The following is a 21,052-nucleotide window of genomic DNA, read 5'->3' as shown; positions in this document are numbered from 1 at the left end:
AATAATATCGTTTTTGTATCGTATCAAAAGAAGGTACATTTTATATCAAATTTAGAGCTCGTAACGAGGTCTACAACTTTCATTTAAAAAGTATTTTTATGTGACATCCAATAATAAATATATGATTTTTCTAAAAGATAAGCTTTGATACAAAATTAATATGTTGCTAAAACTTTATATTAATTATTAGAGTAGGTTAACGATCTCAACTATGAAAACTCAAAACTATAAAACTTGTATATCTCAATGAGGACTACAATTTTGATATAAAATGTATCTTCATTTGACACCATACAAAAATGATATTATTTTTTAAATGCGGCGAGCGCTGGTACGCGATTATTATGGTGCTGAAATTTTATATTGTTTTTTTGAGCATCTTAACATTCTCAAACGAAAAAAACTCAAAACTTGAAAGTTGTAGATCTCATCGAGGTCTACAATTTTCATATAAAATCATCTTCATCCGATGTCGTATCGAAGAGTTATGATTTTTCGAAAATTCAGTCTTGCCACGCCACTCTTGGTGGCACGACAAAACAATACTGTGATGCCACCGTGGCGTGACAAGACTTTTTCATGTCAGAAACGTCGTCGAACATGGCAGATGATGCCACGCCACATGCGTTGATGTGACAGCGTTGTTTGATCACGCCAGCATGAGGGTGCGACAAAGGGGTCAGATCTGATTTTTTTTGGAATGGGTGTTATTAAAATGTTGAATAAAAAATGATTAAAAAATAAAAATTCTCCATACTTCTATAGAGCGCCGGATGGCCAACCCAAGCACGCCGGAGCAGGGCGGCGCCGTCGGCCCTCGGGACCGACGGCCCGGCGACCCCCACGTGTGGTGGCCTGACAACACCCGCGGCTACCCGGCGGCGCTCGCGTGTGGCGGCCAGTGGCGCTCGAGACCGACGACCCAACGACTCCCTGCAAGCTCTAGTTTGGTTTTGGTTAATTGATAAAACCCTAAGTGCTAACCTAGTTTATCAAAGTGATTATGAGATAGGTAGCACTACTCCAAGTGATGAAGCAATGGCGAAGATCATGACGATGGTGATGGCATGGTGATGATCAAATGCTTGAACTTAAAAAGAAAAAAGAGAAAAACAAAAGGCTCAAGGCAAAGGTATAAATAGTAGGAGCCATTTTGTTTCGGTGATCAAGACATTGAGCGAGTGTGATCACATTTAGGTTAGATAGCCGTACTATTAAGAGGGGTAAAACTCATATTGAAATGCGGTTATCAAAGTGCCACTAGATGCTCTAACTCATTGCATATGCATTTAGGATTTAGTGGAGTGCTAACACCCTTGAAAATGTTTATGAAAATATGCCAACACATGTGCACAAGGTGATACACTTGGTGGTTGGCACATTTGAGCAAGGGTTAGAAACTTCACCGGTGCCCTAGATAGAAAAGACAGGGGTTCACAGAGTGATCGAACACTGGTGGTGTAGTGACCAGACGCTGGGTTCAGAGTTCGGTCAGTAGCAGCAGTGAGCACGTGTCTCGGTCTTGTGACCGGATGCTGGTGCGAAGAGTGACCAGACGCTGGCAGGGTGTGTCCGGTCAGTGCTGACGTATGTTGATGTGAGGCGCATAGAAAAAACGTTGAGTGACCGGACGCCGGGTGAGTCCAGTCAAGCATGACCGAACGCGTCTAGTCATGAAATTTCGCGTTTGGAACCTTACTGGAAATGACCAGACGCTGGGGTCCTGCGTCCGATCACTTTCTAACTAACGCGTCCGGTCATCACTTGACCGTTAAGATTGGGCGATCGACGTTTGAAGCCAATGACACATGGCAAGCATCGGGCGACCGGACGCTGGGGTCCTGTGTCCGGTCGAACTAACCGAAGCGTCCGGTCACCCTGAGTTGTGCCTAGTGAAGGGGTACAACGGTTTTATTTCATTAGGGCTTCTATTTAAGCCCCATGGCTGGCTCAAGCTCACCCTCTTGGCCATTTGCATTGACATAGCAACCTTGTGAGCTTAGCAAAAGCCCTCCCACTCATCTCCATCATTGTTTCATCATCATTGTGAGATTGGGAGAGAATCCAAGTGCATTGCTTGAGTGATTGCATCTAGTGGCACTTGGCATTCGTATTTTGCTATGGGATTCACTTGTTACTCTTGGTGGTTGCCGTCACTTAGATGGCTTGGAGCAGCGAGGATCGTTGAGCGGAGGTTGGTGATTGTCTTTGGCTTCGATCGTGGTGATTGTGAGGGGTCTTGTGCCTTCCCCGGCGGAGAGCCAAAAGGTAACTCTAGTAGATTGCTCGTGTTATTGGGTTACCTCACTTGTGGGTAGGTTCTTGTGGTGTTCAATTGTGTGGATGAGGTTCATGCAACACCTCTTAGCCGCCGAACCACCAAGTGTTGGTCGACACAACGGGGACTATTGTGCCGGCAAGCACATGAACCTCGGGAGAAAAATTGGTTGTCCCTTGCCCCTTGGTATTCTCCTAATGATTGATTTAGTATTTATCTTATGATTGATTCACTCCTCTACACTGTGGTATAATCACCCTACTCACTCATTTATATTCTTGCAAACTAGTTGTGGCAAGCTCTTTAGTGTAATTAGAATTGAGAGCTTGCTTTATTATTTTAAGTTCATCTAGTGGAGCTCTTTAGAGTAGCAAGATTGAGAGCTCTTAGTGAGTAGTACCATTGTAAGTTGTGTGCCTAGTAATCATTGCAACTAGAATTGTTGGATAGGTGGCTTGCAACCCTTGTAGAGCTAGAGCAAGTTTGCATTTCGCTATTTGTCATACTAATCAAATTGCTCTAGTTGATTTGTAGATTTTTAAATAGGCTATTCACCCCCCTCTAGCCATGTTAGTACCTTTCAAGTGGTATCAGAGCCGTGGTCACCGTTTGATTGAAGGCTTAACAACCTCGGTGTTAAATTATGGCTCAAGTTGTGTTCAACCATGTGGGGGGCAAACCACTGTTCTTTGATGGCACGTGCTATGATTATTGGAAGAGAAAGATGAGGATGTATCTTGGTTCAATCAATGATCAAGTATGGGAGGTGACTGAGAATGACTATGCTATCATTGTTCCCGATGACCCCACCAACCAAGACAAGACCAACAAGCAATACAACACAATGGCTCTCAACACCATATACAATGCCATTGATTTCAAGGTGTTTGAGCAAATCAAGGGTTGTGAAAGAGCAAATGAGGCGTGGAGGAGATTGGAGGAAACATATGAGGGCACACCGATGGTGAAGAGTGCTAAGTTGTATATTCTCAAGGATAAGTTGACAAGCTTTAAGATGAAGGAAGATGAGAGCATTCCATAAATGTTCCATCGGTTGCAAGTGATTGTAAATGACTTGAAGGCCTTGGGAGAGAAGATCAAGGATGATGATGTCTCTCATCGGTTCTTGATGTGCTTACCTCCAAGATTTGAGATGTTGAGATTGCTTATCATAAGAGGAGGATTGAAGGAGATTACCCCTAACAAGTACTAGGTGATGTCATGACCCAACAGACATACCGTGTGGAAAGGGAGGGGGACGACAAGAAGGAAGAAGAAGAAAAGAAGAAGAAGAGTATAGCATTCAAGGCTAGCTCATCATCATCCAAGAACAAGGGCAAGTCCAAGAAAGAATCAAGTGATGATGATGATCTTAGTAATATTGATGATGAAGATATGGCCCTCTTTGTACGCAAGATGAGAAAATTCATGAAGAAGAAGGACTATGGTGCAAGAAAGAGAAGAGATCACACCAAAAGCAAAGAATATGTGAGAAGATGCTACAATTGCAAGAGTCCCGATCATGTTGTAGCAAATTGTTCCTACAATAGTGACAATGATGAGGATGAGAAGAAGAAGCACAAGAAGGAAAAGAAAGAAAAGAAGGAGAAGAAGGAGAAGAGAATGACCTTCCAAAAGAAGAAGAAGGGTGGAGGCTATGTGGTCACTTGGGATAGTGATGGCTCTTCGGATAGCGATGACTCTAGTGATGATGGCAAGAAATCTATCAAGAAAGCACTAGCAAGCATCGCCATCAACAACAAGCCCTCCATCTTCGACACTCCTTCGACATGCCTCATGGCAAAACCTACTAAGGTAAAATATGATGTGAGTGATGATGATGAATGTGAAAATGATGCTTATAGGAGTGATGATGATGACGAGGAGTACTCCAAGGAGGAGCTCATGGACATGTGTGAGCAAGTGCATACTTGCTTTGAGATGAAGAGAAAGGAGTGCAAGGAATTAAACAAGAAAGTCAAATTTCTTGAGCAATCCCTTGATGAGCTCAATGCCACTCATGAGAGACTAATGGAAGCCCATGAGAAGCGTGGCAAAGCTCACTCTAAGCTTGAGAAAGCTCACTCCTCTCTCATCGAGCAAGTCAAAGAGGAAGCTAAGAAGGAGCAAGTGATTGTATCATGTGATGTGGGACTAACATGTGATCTTATTGATGAATCTTTTTATAAACCCATTATAGTTGCTCCCACTAACACTTCTTGTAGCACTACTACTTCTACTTCACCTTTGAGTGATGGTCTCACTTGTGATGCCTCATTAATGGTGGAAAATGAGACCCTCAAGAAGGAGGTGAATGAGCTCACTCGTGCCTTAGGCAATGCCTATGGTGGAGATGTCTGTTTGCTAAAGTGCTTGGGTAGCCAAAGGTTTTCTCTCAACAAAGAGGGATTAGGCTATACCCCCAAGAAAGGCAAGGCGACCTTTGTCACTTCCAAAGTTAACTTTGTGAAGGGCAATGGTCGATTTTGCAATAGATGCAAGCAAGTTGGGCATGTAGAGCAATATTGTAAGATTAACAAGAACAAGCTACCTATTATATCCTTAATTAAATTTGATTCTTGTTACATGCTTGTTAAGGGTGCCAATGGTGTGAAGGCTAAGTTCATTGGTACACCAATTGTAGGCCCAAAGAAGAAGGTCATTTGGGTACCAAAGACCTTGGTAACTAACCTTCAAGGACCCAAGCAAGTTTGGGTACCTAAAAAGAATTGATCTTCTTTTGTAGGTCAATTATAAAGCCAGAGGAAGGCATTGTGTGCTTGATAGTGGGTGCACACAACACATGACCAGTGATCCAAGAATGTTCAATTCAATCAATGAAAACAAGAGCAATGGGATTGATAGTATGACATTTGGTGATAATGGCAAAGGCAAGGTCAAAGGGCTTGGTAAGATTGCAATATCTAATGACTTGAGCATTTCCAATGTGCTACTAGTAGAGAGTTTAAACTTCAACCTTTTGTCGGTAGCTCAATTGTATGATCTTGGTTTCAAGTGCATATTTGGTGTGGATGATGTAGAGATTATAAGTGTAGATGGCTCTAACTTGATATTCAAAGGATTTAGATATGAAAATCTATACTTGGTTGATTTCAATGCTAGAGAAGCTCAACTGACAACATGTTTGATCACTAAGTCTAGCATGGGTTGGTTATAGCATAGAAGGCTTGGCCATGTTGGAATGAAACAATTGAACAAGTTGATTAAGCATGACTTAGTTAGAGGCTTGAAAGATGTCACATTTGAGAAGGATAAGCTATGTAGTGCATGTCAAGCCAGAAAACAAGTTGGTAACACATATCCTAAGAAGAGCATGATGAGCACATCTAAGGCATTTGAGTTAATGCACATGGACTTGTTTGGACCAACCACATACACAAGCATTGGTGGAAACAAATATGGATTTGTGATTGTGGATGATTTCACTAGATACACATGGGTATTCTTTCTTGTTGACAAGAGTGATGTGTTTGCAATATTCAAATCATTTGTCAAGGGCATTCACAATGAGTTTGAAACAACCATCAAGAAAGTTAGAAGTGACAATAGTAGTGAATTCAAGAACACTAGAATTGATGAGTTGTGTGATAAATTTGGAATTAGACATCAATTCTTGGCCAAGCACACTCCTCAATCAAATGGCTTAGTTAAAAGGAAGAATAGAACTTTGATTGACATGGCAAGATCAATATTGAGTGAGTACAATGTGAGTCATTCATTTTGGGCCGAAGCAATCAACATGGCTTGCTATTATAGCAACCGACTCTATTGTCACCCCATGATGGAGAAGACACCTTATGAGCTTTTGAATGGAAGAAAGCCCAACATAGCATACTTTTGGGTTTTTGGTTGTTAATGCTACATATTGAAGAAAGGCACTAGATTGAGCAAGTTTGAAAAGAAATGTGATGAAGGTTTCTTGCTTGGTTACTCCACTACTAGCAAGGCTTATAGAGTTTAGAATTTGGCTAGTGGTACTCGTGAGGAGGTTCATGATGTGGAGTTTGATGAAACAAATGGTTCCCAAGAGGAAGATTAGAATCTAGATGATGTAAGAGGCACTCAATTGGTCAATGCAATGAAGAACATGGACATTAGTGATATAAGGCCTAGAGAGGTGATTGATGTTGAAGATGACAAGAATCAAGTGTTCTCTAACTCAAATGTGCAAGCTAGAGGTTCTCATGATCAAGTTTAAGCAAGAACTAGTGATGACAAAGTGCAAGATCAACAACAAGTGGCTAGTTCATCATCTCAACCAAGTGATCTATCAAATGCAAGCAATCAAGTGCAAGTGCTTCAACCAACCAATGTTGTAAGAAATCATCCCTTGGACACTATCATTGGTGATATTTCAAGAGGTGTGCAAACTAAATCAAGATTGGCTTCATTTTGTGGGCATTTCTTATTTGTGTCATCCATTGAACCTAAGAAGATACATGAAGCTTTGAAGGATGTTGGTTGGGTCAATGCTATGCATGAAGAGCTAAACAACTTTATAAGAAACCAAGTATGGGAGTTAGTTGAGAGGCCTAAGGATCATAATGTGATTGGAACCAAGTGGGTCTTTCGGAACAAGCAAGATCAAGATGGGATAGTAATAAGGAACAAAGCAAGATTAATGGCTCAAGGTTACACTCAAGTTGAAGGTCTTGACTCTGGAGAAACATATGCCCCAGTTGCAAGATTGGAAGCAATTAGGATCTTGTTAGCCTCTGCTTGTGCCCACAACATCAAGTTGTACCAAATGGATGTGAAGAGTGCATTTCTCAATGGGTACATCAATGAGCTTGTGTATGTTGAGCAACCTCCCAGTTTTGAAGATGAGAAGAAACCCAACCATGTTTACAAGTTGAGAAATGTTTTGTATGGATTAAAACAAGCACCTAGAGCATGGTATGAGAGATTGAGAAATTTCCTACTCTCTAAGGGACTCAAGATAGGAAAGGTTGACACCACTCTCTTCACCAAGAAGCTTAAAAATGACTTGTTTGTAATGCAAATCTATGTTGATGATATCATTTTTGGGTCAACAAATCAAGATTTTTGTGAGGAGTTTGGCAAGATGATGGCAAGTGAGTTTGAGATGTCCATGATTGGAGAGCTTAGCTACTTCCTTGGTCTTCAAATCAAGCAAATGAAGAATGGCACATTTGTGAGTCAAGGCAAGTATATCAAGGACATGCTCAAGAAGTTTGGAATGGATGATAGTAAAGCTATTAGTACACCAATGGGGACAAGTGGAAGCTTGGATAGTGATGCAAGTGGCAACATGGTGGATCAAAAGATGTATCGGTCTATGATTGGAATCCTACTCTATGTGACCGCATCAAAGCTGGATGTGATGTTTAGTGTATGCATGTGTGCTAGATTCCAAGCCTCACCAAGAGAAAGTCATTTGAAAGCAATAAAGAGAATATTGAGGTACTTAAAGCATACATAAAATGTTGGATTGTGGTATCTCAAAGAAGCTAGATTTGAGTTGATTGGATATTCAGACTCTGATTATGCAGGATGCAAAGTTGAGAGAAAGAGCACATCGGGCACATGTCAACTATTAGGAAGATCACTTGTGTCTTGGTCATCAAAGAAGCAAAATAGTGTAGCACTTTCAACCATCAAAGTGGAGTACATTTCGGCCGGTAGTTGTTGTGCTCAATTACTTTAGATGAAGGCTACTTTGAGTGACTTTAGAATTAAATTCAAGCAAGTGCCATTGCTATGTGACAATGAGAGTGCCGTAAAGCTCACCAACAACCCGGTTCAACATTCAAGAACAAAGCATATTGATGCCCGCCATCATTTCATAAGAGATCACCAACAAAAAGGGGACATTTGCATTGAGAGTGTGGGCACCGAAGATCGACTTGCCGATATCTTCACCAAGCCACTTGATGAAAAGAGGTTTTGTAAGCTAAGGAATAAATTGAACATACTTGACTTCTCCAATATGTGTTGATGCACCCCCACTTATATGACATGACTCTCCTTCGAGCAATCCAAGGTAAAAGTTGATTGCCATGGCATACATCCTTGCTAAGGACATGTTTAGTGCATCTAGACATTTTTCACATTTGAATAGGCTCATTCATGAAAATCAAATGAATTTGATGCTTGTATGGTACCACTATTGCTTGTATGCTTGAAATGATCTAGTGGTAGCATATGACATGTTTGTGGACTTGTAAACCTAGTGTTTGATCTAGAAAATAAGCTATAAGTGTTTAACTCAACATGGTACAAGATAACCCTTATTTGGAGGTGTGAAGAAGCTTGTCCTTGGATCAAACCGAGTTAAATATCTTTTGTAAGTAATCTAGATTGAACCAAATTGGGAAAATGATCCTCATTTCACATGGTTTTACCTCAACCTATCTATAATTTGAGCTCACCTTTTGTGCTAATTGTTGACAAAGGGGTAGAGAAATTCACAAAGATAGTAAGATAGGAGAACCAAACAAATGAAATGGCATTGTAAGGGGAAAAATAAAAAATGCACACAAGTAGGGGGAGCAAGCTCATAAACTTGTATGTTGCATTTTGATGTGCATTTCATATATTTGCTTGCATAGCACAAGTTCTAAATTTCAATATCCATGCTTGTGTGGTGTATGCTAGTTATATGCTTGAATGGTGAAATGAAAAACTAGCATGCATAGGCTAAAGTAACTAGACTTATGTTCATTTTATGGAAACTAGACCTTTGCTTGTAATGTTGATCTCATAGGGTATTCTAGTTTTTGTGTATATATAGTTACTAATGGTGCTAAGGATGGTATATTGGTGCACTCCAATTGGTATCATGCTTCAAAGGTCCATCTCTTATATCTTAGCATCATACGGTAGAAATTGTCTCCTATATTTCCTATCTAAGCATATGTGCAAGCTACAATCCAAACTCTTAGCACATATGTAGGGGGAGCAATTGCTACCATTTGGGATTCATGAAACTTGTCCATATCCTTTACACATGGTAAATATGCTTGGGCAAGCAACAAGGATTCAATTAAGTTTCAACTCATGTCTTTGTGAAAGGGTTGTCATCAATTACCAAAAAGGGGGAGATTGAAAGCTCTAGTTTGGTTTTGGTCAATTGATGAAACCCTAAGTGCTAACCTAGTTTATCAAAGTAATTATGAGATAGGTAGCACTACTCCAAGTGATGAGGCAATGGCGAAGATCATGACGATGGTGATGGCATGGTGATGATCAAATGCTTGAACTTGGAAAAGAAGAAAGAGAAAAACAAAATGCTTAAGGCAAAGGTATAAATAGTAGGAGCCATTTTGTTTCTGTGATCAAGACACTTAGCGAGTGTGATCACATTTAGGTTAGATAGCCATTCTATTAAGAGGGGTGAAACTCATATTGAAATGCGGTTATCAAAGTGCCACTAGATACTCTAACTCCTTGCATATACATTTAGGATCTAGTGGAGTGCTAACACCCTTGAAAGTATTTGTGAAAATTTGCTAACACATGTTCACAAGGTGATACACTTGGTGGTTGGCATATTTGAGCAAGGGTTAGAAACTTTATCGGCGCCCTATATAGAAAAGACAGGGGTTCACAGAGTGACCGGATGCTAGTGGTGCAGTGACCGAACGCTAGGTTCAAAGTTCAGTCAGTGACAGCAGTAAGCACACTATCTCAGTCTTATAACTAGACACTGGCATGTAAACTGACCAGACGCTCATGGTCTGAGTCCAGTTAGTGCTGACGTACGCTGACATGAGGCGCACAGATGAAACGTTGAGTGACCAGACATCGGGTGAGTCCGGTCGTGAAATTTTGCGTTTGGAACCTTAATGGAAACAACCGGACGCTAGGGTCCTATGTTCGGTCACTTTCTAACTGACATGTTCAGTCATCACTTGACCATTGAGATCAGGTGATCGGTGTTTGAAGCTGATGACACGTGGCAAGCATCGGGTGACCGGACGCTGGGGTCCTACGTTCGGTCGAACTGACTGGAGCGTCCGGTCACCCCGTGTTGTGCCCAGTGAAGGGGTATAATGGCTCTATTTCATGGGGGCTTCTATTTAAGCCCCATGGCCGGCTCAAGCTCACCCTCTTGGCCATTTGCATTGAAATAGCAACCTTGTGAGCTTAGCAAAAGCCCTCCCACTCATCTCCATCATTGTTTCATCATCATTGTGAGATTGGGAGAGAATCCAAATGCATTGCTTGAGTGATTGCATCTAGTGGCACTTGGCATTCGTGTTTCACTGTGGGATTCACTTGTTACTCTTGGTGATTGCCGTCACCTAGTTGGCTTGGAGTAGTGAGGATCATTAAGCGGAGGATGGTGATTGTCTCCGGCTCTGATCGTGGTGATTGTGTGGGGTCTTGTGCCTTCCCTGGTGGAGAGTCGAAAGGTAACTCTAGTGGATTACTTGTGTCATTGAGTTACCTCACTAGTGGGTAGGTTCTTGTGGTGTCCAATTGTGTGGACGAGGTTCGTGCAACACCTCTTAGCCATTGAACCACCAAGTGTTGGTCGACACAACGGGGACTAGCGTGCTGGCAAGCACGTGAACCTCGGGAGAAAAATTGGTTGTCTCTTGCCCTTTGGTATTCTCCCAATGTTGTATTTAGTATTCATCTTGTGATTGGTTCACTCCTCTACACGGCGGTATAATCACCCTACTCACACATTTTATTCTTGCAAACTAGTTGTGACAAGCTCTTTAGTGTAATTAGAATTGAGAGCTTGCTTTGTTATTTTAAGTTCATCTAGTGGAGCTCTTTAGAGTAGCAAGATTGAGAGCACTTAGTGAGTAGTAACATTGCAAGTTGTGTCCCTAGTAATCATTGCAACTAGAATTGTTGGATAGGTGGCTTGCAACCCTTGTAGAGCTAGAGCAAGTTTGTGTTTCACTATTTGTCATACTAATCAAATTGCTCTAGTTGATTTGTAGATTTTTAAATAGGCTATTCACCCCCCTCTAGCCATATAAGGACCTTTCAATGTGTTCGGTCAGTGTTGACTAGACGCTGTCTAGCGTCCAATCACAACTTAAACACCGGAGATCAGAGAGAACTGACCGGAGCATCCGGTCAACATGACCAGAGCGTCCAGTCACCCCGCAGAGGCACATAATAGTTCATTTTTCAACCAAGGTTATAAATACTTCCTCCATTCGTGTGAGAGGGTACTTTTGCTCATTCCAACAGCTGAGAAACACCTTTGAGAGTGCCAAGAAGAGTAAGGTCCTAGTGAGGTGATTGAGATTTGAGAATCTCAAAGAGTGCCCTCATTAGTGAAAGCAAGAGTAGCAAAGTGTGCATCCACCCTTCTCATTAGGCTTGTTGTGGTCAAGTGAGAGTTTGTGCTTGTTACTCTTGATGATCGCCATCACCTAGATGGCTTGGTGGTGATTGGGAGCTTGGTGATCATCCGGCGGAGCTTATGGATGACTCAACTCAAGTTGTGAGCGGTTGTGGGTGATTCACCACGACGGAGTGTCAAAGAATCAACCCGTAGAGAGCACTTGATCCTTGCGCGGATCAAGGGGAGGCTACACCCTTGCATGGGTGCTCCAACAAGGACTAGTGGGGAGTGACGACTCTCCGATACCTCAGCAAAACATCATCGTGTTCCTCCTTCTCTCTTTACATTGAGCATTTACTTTGAGCAATTCAATTCTTATCATTTACTTTCATAGAATTGCCATGCTAGAGTAGGATTGGAACATATGTTGCTAAACTTTTGTGCGGTAGATCAATAGAAACACTTTCTAGGCACAAGGAGTTAATTGAGCTAACCGTAGGACTTAATTATTGCAAAGAAATTTAGAATTAGCCCAATTCACCCCCCTCTTGGGCATCTTGATCCTTTCAGATTGCAAACTAAAGATATAGATCTCTACATACTTACATAATGAAATGACATAGCTGTGCTCCTCCTATGTGGTACTCTTGCTTGTTAGGTAAAAATGAATATAATTAGTGCATCCTTTGAATTGGTAGGCAATGCACCATGGAACCTCTCTTCTTTCTCCTAGCCAACGCAGGAAAATTGTTCAAAAGCACTCAGACTCCACCTGCACAAAGCATCATAGTTAATAATATTCAACACACCATTCCTTTAGTTACGAAGCCCAAATTGACCTATATATAGAATCAAAACAACTATCTACCTAAACAAAGGCATGATGTAATTATAACAAAATACAGCATATGCACCTTTACTGCTCTGCTAATGACTCCATGAACAAGGGAACATAAGAAAGATAGTGAGGTCTACCGCTCATACATAATAGTTTCTAGGTACTTCTAGGATAGCCGATGGCCTGAGCAGGGAGGACATTAACTTTACTATGGTTTATGCCATATGCAAGTAGTGATTTGTCCTCCCCAACAAGGAAAATCAAATTCCATTCTAGATGAACTGCAATCACTCTGTAGGCCGCATCACAAACCTCAGTACCAATTTCAATATTCTTCTTTCCAAATAGCTCCAACGAGGTCACCTTATGCTTCAATGCCCATTTACTAGTACCATAGCCTTCAAACATCTAGATTGAAAGCTCATACCTATTCAAAGTATCAGTAGTACATAAACACAACTGACCCTAAGCTTCATGGATGGAGCTTGCATCACTAGTTGGCCTACGAATTTTCCTCCATGTCTTTCCCTCCATATCAACAACAACTATTTGAGTGAACTTCAGCATGTGCATAAAACCATTAACAAACACACCTTTCCATATGTGGATACTACAACGCCCTTGTCCCATTCAGATTCTTTAAAGATCCATGCTCTAGTTTTAGATGAGTAGATGTTGACACCTAAGGAGTCATCATCGTTGATCCCATATTCAAACACATGGAAGTGTGAGGAGACTGTCAGATTGAAGCTCAAGCAAGCTGAACCACAAGAATGGTTGCTACCCGGTAGTAGCAACCATTTCTTAGTCACCGAATTACAGACAACATAGCGAAACCCAGAGTACCAGAAGAGGATGAGGCCCTAGGAGCAATCTAAGATCATGACATCCTGAATGGGGTAGGGCAAGAAGGACAAGGAGGGGTATTCACCGTTGACGCTGGTGAAGTTGCGTTTGCATTTCCAGCTATGGTAGAAGAATCTGGTGAGAATTTGGGGTAGCTCCTTACGATACTTGGATCTCGAGATGAGGCTATTCCAGGAGTGACAAACACACTTGCAACTGCATAAGGAGCGGGCGGTGAGGTGGCTAAGGATGAGGACCAAGAAATGGTCTGTGAGGATGGCCACTTCATTCCTCTTGTTGGGGGCCTCCTCCATCTTGACGAGTATCTAGTGGAGCGGGGACAATGATGGAAGCGGCGGCGCTGTCACCTAAATCAAAGAAGGAGTGACTGCAGAGATGTGTTCGCGAGCTCGTTAATAATTAGATACTAGCTTCATTCGTACTTAGATGAGTGAAGAAGGGAATAAAAATCCAAGAACAATGCAAAAGGGAAGTGCAAAAGTATTACCATTGCCTTTGGATCTTGCGGCATTGAGCTCGAGCGGCGATGATGGTGATGAGTACCAGCCTGGTTATTGGTGGATCTATGTTGTCTACCTACCAGTGAGGCATACTGGTGTGGAGCACTAGCTTGTCGACGGTGACTGGTGGCTTGCACGCTGCTGAGTAGGGGTGGTCACGCAGTTCGGTACTGGGGAGCAGGGGTGGTGATGAGGAAGAGCAGCACTAAGGAGGAGAAAGATATGGTGGGGAGCGTCCTTTGTAAGCAACTATATTAGACGCGGGAATGCAAATTTTTGCAAAACTTTGTAACTACGCATGGAAGTGACACGTAGGACTCATGCGCGGACTTGGAAATTGACGAAAGCGGCGGTGAAGGCTACCGATGGTGATGATTGGGAGATGTTAGCACCTACTAACGATGGACATGTCATACGGTCTACGAACTCTAAGCCACACAAATGGAACGTTCAAGTCACAGCAAACATATATGAACTCAAAGTAATAACTACTAAATGTTATGAACATTTTTATTCAGAATGAAGAGGAATGTTACAATCGAACTACTCGTGGGGAGCGTTATGAATGATGTCCTCTACATCCACCGCAACCAAAATGCCATCTCCCACAGTGGAGAACTCATCGATCAGGTTCTTGCACTGCTGATAGCTCGCCTCTCCCAAGAACCCTGACTCCACCATGGTTAGGTCCTCACCAAGCCAAAACTAGGCAGCGGCCATGGCCAAAGCGGCCCCTACGCGAATGCAGTACATGGCCACCTCCATAACCCATGGTGGCACGGTGCGGAGGCGGTCTGCTAGGGTCATCCCCATAGGCGTAGGAGGTGAAAGCATGTGGACGGCGTTGCCTGCTGCGGTGTGGAGGTCCTGGTAGCGCCTGTTGCTCTTGGCTGCCATCCGAGAGGAGACACGGGCGTTGTCCAATGCTACCTAGCGAAGGTGGATTACCTCCACCACCTCGCCATGCGCAGCGATCAGCTGCTCCTAGACAGCTAAAAAGGAGAAGAAAACACTACAACTGAAGAAACGACATCGCACATAGTGAAAAAGCAAGATCATATCTTGACGAATGCCTTACCAGTGAGACACGCCTAGGTCTCGGTGAAGGCAAGCTCCATCGCGGATGTTTCCCGCTTCGCGATAGCAATGGAGAGGCACAGCTGGTTGGCCTCCCGGCTCTCCTCACAAAGGGTGAAGGTGGCCATGTCTAGCTGCTCCACCAACTCAGCGAAATCATCCCCCCGTCGTCGTCAAAGGAGATAGATGAAAGCGGGGATAGGCTCTCTGGTGGTGGCACCGTCGAGCTGCCCTCCCTATTCCATCATAGCATCGCACGAATGTGAGGACGAGCAGGGACAACCTCCGGTGACTCTTCCATTGGTCGCTTCATTGCCCGATCCGCCATTGGATGAGATCTACAAGATGGGGTATCAAGGCGGATGAAAGGTCCTCCTGGCTATAGGAGGGTGAATAGCCTATAAAAATTTCTACAACAACACTTAAGCCAAGTGGTTAGACAATTATGAAGTGAAGTGAGTGTTGCTCTAGCCTACTCAAAATGCAAGCCGCCTATCCACAATTATAGTTATCTATGATCTCTAAATCACACAAGAGGCCAAGTCACTACCACTAAGTTAGTGAGCTCTCAAAGACTAACTAAAGAGCCTCACTAACTGCTAGACAAGACACAAGCTAGCTCTCAAAACTAATTACACTAAAGAGCTTAGCTACACTAGGAATGTAAAAACAAGAGTGAGGTAGTGAAGTTATACCACCGTGGCAAGAGACAATCAATCAATCATAATGAATACCAATGAAATCCTCAGAGATAAGATGATAATGATTTCTCACCGAGATTCACTTGCTTGCTGGCAAGCTAGTCCCCGTTGTGGCGATTCACTCACTTGGAGGTTCACACGCTTATAGGCATCACACGCCTAACCCACAATCGGGTGCCACACAACCAACACAAGATGAGGATCACATAAGTCACGAGCAATCCACTAGAGTACATTTTGGCTCTCCACCGGGGAAAGGTCAAGAACCCCTCACAATCACCATGATCGGAGCCAAAGGCAAGCACCATCCTCCACCCGATGATCCTCGCTGCAACAAGCCATCTAGGTGGCAGCAACCACCAAGAGTAACAAGCGAATCCCACAGCGAAACACAATCACCAAGTGTGTCTAGATGCAATCACTCAAGCAATGCACTTGGATTCACTTCCAATCTCACAAAGATGATGAATCAATGATGGAGTTGAGTGGGAGGGCTTTGGCTTAGCTCACTAGGTTGCTATGTCAATGCAAATAGCCAAGAGAGTGAGCAAGAGCTAGCCATAGGACTTAAATAGAAGCCCCCATGAAATAGAGTCATTGGGCTCACACTGCATAGATTCTCGGGGCGACCAGACTCGACGATCAAAGTGACTACACGCATGCCATCGAGCATCCAGTTGCTGGATCTATGCCATGTGTCCTCCGTGTTTGACCACGGCCGCCCGATTCCAACAGTCGAGTCGATCATGCGCACCAGTCAAGTTGAGATCGGATGCACAAAGAAATGACCGGACGTGCCATAGCAGCGTCAGTTCCTTGCATGCCCGTGCACCACAACACCATGACTAGACGCGCCGCTCCCCTTGGTCACCAAGTGTCAGGTCACATCCAGAGAGGTTCCAAAGCCAAAAAATAGCGACCAGACACGTCCGTTCCACCAAGATCGGACACAGGCAGAGTTAGGTCACTGTTGTCCTCATGCCAAAGCTCACGTTAGTGTACGTCAGCTCTGCCTAGACGTAGGCCCTATGTGTCCGGTCCTCCCCTCTCGCCAGCATCTGGTCACACACCGAAACCGAGCCCTTCACTGCAATAAATGACCAGATGCACCCCTCCGAGTTTGGTTACTTCGAGACCAGAGTTCGGTCAGTGAAAACAACACATCTTCTCTAACTTCGCCACCCTTGATCAAATGTGCTAACTACCAAGTGTTTCACCTTGTGCACGTGTGTTAGCAAGTTTTCAAGGGTGTTAGCACTCACTATAATCTAAATGCATATGCAATGAGTTAGAACATCTAGTAGCACTTTGATAACCGCATTTCAATATGAGTTTCCCCCTCTTAATAGTATGACTATCTATCCTAAATGTGATCACACTCGCTAAGTGTCTTGATCACCAAAACAAGGAGCTCCTATCAATTATACCTTTGCTTTGTGCTTTTTATTTTTCTCTTTCTTCTTTTCCAAGCCCAAGCACTTGATCAACACCAGGGCCATCACTACCATCATGATCTTCATCCATTTACTCCACCACTTGGAATGTACTTAACCTATCTCATATTCACTTAGAGCACATAGGTTAGTACCTAGGGTTTCATCAATTCACCAAAACCAAACTAGAGCTTTTAGCGGAGCACCGGACGAAGAAGATAGAATGAGAAGATAGGTAAGTGTAACGAGTTTAGAAAAGGAATCATGTACTTGCTTCCCTGCCTTAGCCTCCGCTTTTATAGAAGGATGGACGAGATAGGCACTGTTGGAGTTCCCTTCGATTGCACTGAGCACGAGCAAGAGTTAAAGCGAGGCCATGTCTCGCATGATCTTAGTGGATGTCGCACCCAATTTTGCAAAACAAAACCAGGTACTCATATATGTGTGCCCAGGATGTCCAAACACACACATATATCACAAATTGCAGTAGTATCAAAGTAAAGTACTTATTACATCGCATATCTCATCATAAAGTTAAATACAAAGTTTGCTCGAAGGCAATATTATTACAAACACAGCGGAAAAACTAGCCCAACTGCCACAGGGACTCCAACTGGTGAACATCTTCCTAGTAGTCCTGGACATCCTCTGGAAACTCTTCATATCCATTATCTGTTACCCATCCGGGATTTTCATTTGATGTAAAGCAAGTGTAAGCTCACCATGCTTAGCAAGTATAACAAAGGGATCTATGAGGCTCAAATAGGCTTGACACTATTTGACTGCGGTTCGCAATTTTAGTTGATTAATTTTTAGCAACCTGAATTACTACTTAAATGAACAGTCCCAAATCCCAAGTGGTATTAAAGTATCATCCAGCTTTGTCTCAATTCCCAACCATCCATCATCCACAGTAACCACTAATCTCGAAGGATCTAGACCGCTCGTATCCATGAGCACGGCTGTTATAACAGGTTAATTATTTCTGCAGAAATTGTACATCTTTACCCACCGAGCCATGATTCCCAATGCCGGGGTTCATGAGACCCACTACACCTCTTCCTAGGAAGTGTGGCAGAGTTTCACTATGAAACCCTTAGCTAGTTGCACTAACAAGTTGTGGCTACAAAGGAATGGCACACGTGGGCATCGCAGCATAGTGCACACCCTAACAGAAAAAGGAAAGATACCCTCTTACCCCTTACTGGAGCTACAGATGAGCTAGTACAAACTAGATAATAGGTTAAAGTCAGAGCCATTTGACACTCGAGGTTGTACGGTCCCTCCTGGGTTGCCGCTTTAGGATAAAGTCCTTATGGAGAGGCACTAGAGTACTCAACCCCGTACTCCAGCCCCCTATCTGTTGCTAAAAAGCTCCATTTTATCACATTGCATATAGTCTTTAAATATGTTTAACAATTACTTCATGTTAAGCGCTGCAGCATCTATCCAAAATGCCTACCCAATAAACCCAGGTATCAAGGATATGTGGTATAATGAATCATCTAGGTAAAGTCCTTAAAGGCAATTCAAATTAAACTCATGCATGAATGTAAGTGGTAGTAGTTTATAGGTAACAAGGGGTCTTTGGTACACTTGCCTTCCTCAAAGTCATCCTGGGAGTACTACTGATCCTGCTGGGGGTCCTCAGTCACCTCGAATGGCTCACCCTCTAATCGTGATCCAATCATCAATCAAGCATCATTCCAATCATTACATGCATACAAGATAGAACTCTATTAGAACAGTACACTAGACAGTGAAAACATATGTTGAAAGGCTTACAGATCTGTTCTACGCATTTCTACGAACACATGAGCAAAAGAATCACTCAAATCGGACTTAAAACATGAAAGTTATGCATGAAATAAGATGTAATGGCAATTCTGTAAATAAACTAACCTATTTTCGAATTAAAATAATTAAAAATCTGAATTTAAATGAAATCTGGACCGGGCTTACTATTTCTGGAAACTTCAGGGACTTGAATGAATAAAAACAGGACTAAATAAAAATTAGTTTGAACTGGACTGGACCACGGGTTGATTTCTGGAAAAAGCGGGGGCTTTTCTTCAAAATGTGCACGGCTGACCGGATGTTGACTGCGGGTTGACTGGGGATGCTGACGGGTCGACATGTGGCGGCACAGGATTGGTGCGGTGTGCCACGTGGCTCTGTGGACCGGCTGACGCGGTGGTGTGGACCGGGTCTACGGCCCACGGTGGACCGGTCACTTAACCTGAAGGGGTATCTAATCGTGGCCGTTCAAAATAGATCCAATGGCGCAGGGCGCGTGCGGGTGATACCGGTGGCTGCACTTCGTCTCCGGCGAGGGCGCCATGGCCGGCGGCGTCGGGCACTCGCGGATGCGGCGTTCTAGCGCACGAAGCAGCGAAAGGAAGGCATAGGAAGACGGAGGAGCTCACCGTGAGGCTTCTGGAGGTGGTTGCGGCGTTCGGGATGAGCTCTAGACGCGGTGTCGATGGCGGCGGGGCTCTGGAGAGAGAAAGAGAGCGCGGGTGAGGGCGTAGCCGGGCAAAACAGCGCCAAAATGCGAAATGGGATATACCTACGGGCGCGGGAAGATCCGGCGATGCTTCGGGTGGCCTTGGCGTCGGCGTTCGCGCTCGGAAGGGGGAGGCTCTCACCGGCGGCGGTGGCTCTCGGTAGCGGGCAAAGGTGGGGAGAGAAGGCGGGGTCGGCTCGGGGTTTTATAGGCCGGGAGTGCGCGGAAATAAGGAAGGGAAGCAGGGAGGGGCTCGGCACCTTCCAAACAGCGCCGGTGACTTTCCATCGGGGACGCGCCATGGCCGGGCAAAAGAAGGAAGCTCGGGGAAGAAGAAAGGAAAGAGGAAAGGCGCTGACCGGTGGGGCCAGAGCGCAGCGAGAGAGAAAGAGAGAGGGCGAGCGACGCGGTGGCTGTGGGAAAAACTGAGCAGGCCGGGGCGCCAAACTGGGCCACGCGCGGTGTGGGCCGGTGCGGGAAAAGAGCAGTGGGCCCAAGCGAGCAGGTCGCGCGGTGCAGTCGTGGGCAGGCCGCTGGGACATGCCAGCGGGAGGAGGAGGGGGAAGAGGGCCGGGCTAGCTAGGCCAAAAAGTGTCTTTCTCCCCTTTTTTCAAATCAAATGTTTATAAAATTCTATTTTCTCCATTTTCATTTTTAAGCCAAATTCAAATAAGTTTTGAATACAAATTTCAATTCATCTAGCCCTACACTCAATCAAAACCCATATGACTTAGCATGAATGCAACAAACAAGTTTCTAAACTTATAGTTTGTTTTATTTATTCAATATTTATTATTTGGCCTAAGTTAAAAATACCTAGAAAATGTAATAAATGCTAAGAATTAATTACTAATTTGTGGTAAAAATTTTGGGTGTTACAAACCTACCCCCCTTAGAATGAATCTCGTCCTCGAGATTCGGATGGTTCAAAGAGATTGGGATAGTCAGTTCTTAGATCTTCCTCTCTTTCCCACGTTGCCTCATCCACTGAGTGTCTGTTCCACTGAACCTTGCACATTCTTATTATTTTGCTCCTTGTGATTCTCTCCGCTGTTTCCAGGATTTTCACTGGATACTCTTTGTATGATAGATCCCCCCGGATATCCAGTTCTTCCAAAGGTAGTTGTTCCTCAGGTACTCTCAAACATTTCTTAAGTTGCGACACATGGAAGACATCATGAACACCTGAGAGCTGCTCTGGTAATTCTAGCTGGTAAGCAACTTCTCCTCTCCTATTAATGATCTTGAATGGTCCCACATACCTAGGTGATAACTTTCCCTTGGTATGAAACCTCTTTACTCCTTTCATGGGTGAAACTTTGAGATAGACAAAGTCACCAATTTCAAATGCCAAATCTCTTCTTCTCGTGTCCACATAGCTTTTCTGTCGGGACTGTGCAACCTTTAGGTTTTGCCTTATTGTTTGCACTTGTTTTTTTGCCAGTTGCAAAACATCTGGTCCAAAGACTTGGCTTTCCCCCGTTTGATTCCAAAATAATGGTGTTCTGCACTTTCTACCATACAATGCCTCAAACGGTGCCATTTTAAGACTCTTTT

The sequence above is a fragment of the Miscanthus floridulus genome, chromosome 8 (assembly GCF_019320115.1).
Source record: "Miscanthus floridulus cultivar M001 chromosome 8, ASM1932011v1, whole genome shotgun sequence".
Lineage (NCBI taxonomy): Eukaryota > Viridiplantae > Streptophyta > Magnoliopsida > Poales > Poaceae > Miscanthus > Miscanthus floridulus.
The sequence above is the reverse complement of the archived record's forward strand: the minus strand, read 5'-3'. Positions refer to the sequence as shown.